The following is a 6,041-nucleotide window of genomic DNA, read 5'->3' as shown; positions in this document are numbered from 1 at the left end:
ACCATGGTACACAGACATTCTCAACTATGTCATCAATGGAGAATACCCTCCTCATGCTGACAAAAGAGCAAAACGAGCATTGAGACTTTTGGCTTCTCAATATGTACTCATAGACAACGAGCTACATAAAAGGGTACCTAAAGGTCGAGCTCTCCTATGTGTAGGAAAGGTGGATGCACAAAGAATAATGAGAATGATCCACGAAGGAATCTGTGTAACTCATGTAAATGGCAAAATGTTAGTCCAGAAAATAATGCGAGAAGGGTATTATTGGACTACCATGAACAGGGACTGCCATCAATATGTGAAAAGATGCCCTAAGTGTCAAATTTACGCCAATTTACAACATGTTCCTCCATCTTTGCTCTACACCTACACATCACCATGGCCATTCTCTACATGGGGAATCGACATAATCGGCAAGATCACTCCTCCAAGGACAGGAGGCCATGAATTTATTCTAGTAGCAATTGATTACTTTACAAAGTGGGTTGAAGCGCAATCATACGCTAAACTCACTGCAAAACATGTAGCACTCTTTATCGAGAGAAATATCATTTGTCGATATGGAGTCCCACATGAAATGATAAGTGACAATGGAACTCACTTTCAAGCCGAATGTGAAGAATTGCTACATAAACATGGTATCCAACATCATCATTCGTCCCCTTATAGACCTCAAGCAAACGGAGCAGTTGAGGCAGCCAATAAGAATTTAAAGACTATCATAGAGAAAATGACAGAAAATTATAAGGATTGGCCTGACAAGCTCAACTTTGCACTGTGGGGTTATCGCACGTCAATCCGTACGTCAACAGGAAATACACCATTTTCTTTGGTATATGGAATGGATGCCTTACAACCTGTCGAGCTAGAAATACCATCTCTACGCATTGCGCTAGAGAGTAAACTTGATGAAGTCGAATGGACTAGGGCACGATATGAAGAATTGATCCTACTCGATGAAAAACGACTAGAAGCTCTACATCACACTCAGTGCTATCAAACTCGTATGGCTAGACATTTTAATAAGAAGGTCAAGACAAGAAATATCAAAGTAGGAGATTTGGTATTAAAAGCACTAAGGAAAAATGTTTTAGATCCAAGGGGAAAGTTTAGACCTAATTGGTCTGGCCCCTACATTGTCAAAACAATCCTATCAGGTGGTGCAGCAAAATTAACTGATATGGATGGCAATGAATTCTCAAACATGACCAATCTTGACCAACTTAAAAAATACTACCCATAATTACTTGAGTAGGACACTCAAGAGAGCTACGTTCGGCCTGATTCCTTAGGAAAGGATACGTAGGCAACCCTTTACGGGTGCGACCACTTTATTTTTCGACATCTCCGCGTTCCAGAATCAACTAGAAGTCAACAAAAAGTCAGAAAACTATTGGCGTCGCAGAACAGAGTCTGGCGCCAGCCACAAGCCATTAGCGCCAGACGATGGTATTGGCGCCTGGCGCCAGACCTCAATAGCTGGCGCCAAACTGCAGTCACTGGCGCCAATTCAGTAATAAAATCTGGGCGAATTTCGGTGTTTTTCGGAAAATTTTCGACTTCCGTACTCGAAAAATTTCTGGAAAATTAATTTTTCTCGATTTTCATTGCTTTAAAAATATAAATTTAAAGTAACAATTTAATTGAAAGCTGAAATTTCATTAATAAAATAAAACTACATTGTTAATGGAATTTAAATAAGGCTGAAATAAATTAACTTTAAATAAAAATTAACAATCTAATAAATCTAAAGCTAAGCAATGCTTTTAATCTTTCTTTTCCTTCTTTGCTCTTTTCCAATTCTTTTCTGTTTCCTCCTCTTCATCCATTACTTTAGCTAGTAGGCATCCTTTAGAGGACCTACATTCAATTTTAGAATAGATTGTTTCCCCTTCAGCTAGCACCCCATGCTTCTTTTCCACCCAAACCTTTTTGTCTGTGGTGGTAGCTTTCCTTTTTCCCTTGTCTTTAATAGAATTTTTCTTCTTAGGCATTGTAGGTGTTTTGAATTCAATTCTTGCACCTAAGCGTTCTTTGGCCGGTGTCACCCTGTCACCTAGACGATTCTTCACATCGGTTCTACCCTGATCAATTGAAGACTTCTTCAACAACCACTTCTTTACATCATTAGGTAAAGAAAGGGGAACCTTTTGGGTAATCACTTCCCATAAAGGTCTAGCGCTCCAGTACGTGTCAAATCTATTTACTTCTTGAGAAACGGGGTACTCATAGGGAGGACGAAGATCTCCGGAAGGAATATTTTGAAGCAAGCCATATTGTCTTTTTACCCTGCAGGGATAATAATATGTTACACGAGACAAGCTTGGGAGACGGCAGAAAGGTTGCTTGTTAACACCAACCATCCTTTTTATTTTCCACCATGGAATGACCCACTTGATAGTAAAATCACGTGATTCAAAGACTTTTCTCCACCCATGGCGCCCAATTTTAGGGATGCGCTTCTTCCTTCTCACGAAGCAAGTGGGAGTATAATTTTCAATGTCGTCCGGAGGGCTAATTAATCCTAGCCTCTCCATTAGCCACATCTGTAAAAAAATTGCAATGCAAATAAATTATTATTACAATACAAAAAAATATATATATTTTTTTATTTCTGTAATTAAAAATATGATTTTTCTACCTGTAATAAAATTGGAGAACCGCGAAGAGGTGCTTTTGGGTCCCTTTTAATTCATCTAGGCTAATCATGGTCTCTCCAACTATCAATGGCATTGGATTTCTCCCTGATTCAATTTGTTCTAGCACAGTGGTTATAATTGATTGACCCTCGTTACTTTTACCACTACTAAGACAATATTGATTAAGCATGCAGAATAAGAACGCCCTTCTTCTATATATATGTGAAAAGATTCAGAAAGAGGTTTATCAAAATAGTAGCGTGCGAATTCTTTCAAGTTCACTACATTGCCATCTACTATTTTTGATAAATCCCTTTCCTTCAAATTAAAGAAGCGCTCAAAATCCTTATAATAATATGCATCTACCCTAGGGATTACTACCAGGTCTATTGCAGGGAAGCCTAAGATAGCACCAAATTCCTCTGTCAAAGGGCTAATTTCATCATACCCTATTCTGAAATAATGCGTATCGATATTCCAAAATTCTAAAGCGGTATGTATGAAGTCTATGTCTAAATCTACCCCTTTGATGCCATAAATTCCCCCCAAGTGAAATAAATCCAATTCTTTTCTTTCTCTAGCATTAAGAGATCGACACCATTCATGAGAGTATTGGGTGAAGGTTTTAGTGACTAAAGACATGGTTATTATTTTTCTCTAAGGAGGAGAATAATTTTTTCGCTGGAATTATGAGAAGAATCGGCTGAGCAGGGGGCTATTTATGTACAAATTGCGAGGAATTTCAATCTGACTGAAATACGGAGTCAGCGTCAATTGGCGTCACAGCCCCGACATTGGCGCCACCCATCAGTGCTTGGCGCCACACGCTAAGTGTAGCGCCTGGCGCCACGCGCCACAGGCTGGCGCCAGATGGCGCCAAGTCAGCAGAGAAGCCGCGCGTGCTCAGTCTGCGTTTTGATATTAAAATTGAGTCGGTTAATGACTTTATGGCCCCGTTTTAATTTTTTCTAAATATCTTTTCTATCCTTTTCCATTAATTAATTAAATATAGCAATTATTTTTATTTAATTTTATTTCTTTTTTGGATTTTATATTAATTTAAAAAAAAACCAGCTTTTTCTCCGTTTTATTTTTCCTTTTTATTTTTTCTTTTTTGGGGGAGAGAGTCGGATAATACCCTCCATCAATAATAAAAATGACGGAATTTTTGCGCAAAAAAAATTGTTATCACACTTCTTCTGCACACACTAACATACACTAACATAATAATAAATAGTCAAATAAAGTTACAATAACATAGATAAATACAAAGTGTCTAAATAATGAGTCAAAGGCAAAAGTTCTATAAAAAGTCAAAATAAAATACATATACAGGAACAGACTACGGCGCCGGAGGGCGTAGGCCCATCATGCCATAAAACTGCGCCGTACGAGGAGTCACTTCTCCACCAGCTCCAGCCTCGGCACCAGCTCCAGTCTCCGTAGGAGGAGGAAAACTCAAGACAGGACCGCTCCAGCCAAGATCAACCAAAGGCTGAGACCGCGGAGGCCGCTGCGATGACGAGCCAACCTCGTACATCCCACCAACTCTAAAAGCTGAGGTAGCCTCTCCTACCGGTGCAGCAGGAGCACCCTCAGAAGAAGATCCCGATCCCTCAGCAACGTCGGCTCGAGCAGCCTCGGAACGACCACCTCTACCTCCTGACGAAGTACGACGACGTCTCGAGCTAGACCTCGCCGGATCTCTCCGCCCCTCAGGCCTCGTACGGGTGTGAGAAGCGATCGGCTGACCCTGCAAAAAGAATTAAATCAGAAACAAGAAAAATTGAAGCCATAATGCAGAAATAATAAGTGAAGAAAAGTTACCTCTCGGACAACGTCGTCCTGACGACAGGTAGCCGCGTTCCTCATCCGGACGAGCTGGCTCCGAAAGGCATCTATGCATCGTGCCATAGCCGAAACCACCTCGCGTGAGAACTGTCAGAAAAATAAGTCAGTGGAAATACATGATAACTGAATATAAAATTCTGAATTGAAACTAGGCTTACCCTGGTCTGGTGGCGAGGAATCGACCGCTCCACGAAGCGCTCGCCCTCGGGAGCCGGAGAAATCATCTCCTCGATTGGCCCGTATATCCCCTGGTAGTGGATGGACATATGGGGCGACACAAACTCAGTGGGACCATCCTGATAAAATAGAAAGAAACCAGTAAGGTATCACTTGGGGGCTACTTAGCGAAAAATAAAAAGCGAAGAATCTTACCCTCACATCCTCAGCCGGTACAGGGGCTGGAGCTAACAAAGTAAGTAGCTCCTCAGCGTAACACCGCCCGAGGGTCACATGGGACCGCCAGAGGGAACCAGATCCCTCAGCCATGCTCGACAACTGTCTCTCGTCGAACATATGACGCGGCGGAAGGGCAGGAACAACGAAAACATCAGAAGAGTGTTGTCTAGCAACTCTCTCTCCTAAATACACAACCGCTCCATAGGTCCCCATAAAATAGCGACGCTCAGCAGAATACTGTGCGGATAATCTAGGGACTGTCCAACCGCCCCACGGTCGGTATACTACCTCAGGTCCCTATAGAAAGCACCAATCAGGCAAGAACATGTCTAAAATACCACAGAAGGGCAAGATAAGCACTAAAATCATATCGAGATGATCCGACTCCGGACACGTGCAGTAGACATGTCCACATGGTGGCCGCCCCAAGAGGCGCTCACCGGATATCCCCTCGGCGATGGTCTCGCCGGCGCAACGGAAGGAAAGTACTCGTAGAACCAGATCTACAAAAAAGTTAAAAACGTGAGTAAATGCTAACTAACACGTAGGGCTAAACTTTATAGGGAATAATGTTTACCTCTACGACCTTCCAGAAAGCAGACAAAGCGACGTTCGTCCTAAAGGACCGGTGGCGACACGAGTCCCTCAGCGCGCGAACGAAATCAGTGTAGGCCAAGCTGGCCCAGTCATAAGTCCCGATCCGCTGGAGATCGCGAACAGCAGGGAGGTAGTAAAGCAACGCCCTACTACCCCTGTCAGGGGAGAATGTCCCTGACAACAACATCAGCACAAAGATACGCACCCGCTGCTCTCGGGTGGTCGCATCATCATCGAGAGTCGCTGCCAGCGTCGAGCGGCGAATCCCTCTAGCACTAAACTGAGTCGTCTCGACCTCAGCTCGGGCCCGAACAGCAATCGGCCCCAAAAACTCCTCGACCTCTGGAGAAAAGACGTCGATCCCGCCGTCGAACGGCAGCGGCACAGAAGTAAACTCCAGTCCTGTGATGAGACTGAAGTCTGTAGGGGTAACCATCATCTCGCCCCAAGGAAAATGAAAAGTGTTGGTGGTGTCCCAGAAGAACTCCACCAAAGTGCGTACTATGTGGTGACCCCCGCTAGAGGCGACCATAGCCTCGGAGGTCTCGAACA

The sequence above is a fragment of the Chenopodium album genome, chromosome 2 (assembly GCF_948465745.1).
Source record: "Chenopodium album chromosome 2, dcCheAlbu1.1, whole genome shotgun sequence".
In the NCBI taxonomy this organism is placed as follows: Eukaryota; Viridiplantae; Streptophyta; class Magnoliopsida; order Caryophyllales; family Amaranthaceae; genus Chenopodium; species Chenopodium album.
This window is presented reverse-complemented; position numbering follows the sequence as displayed.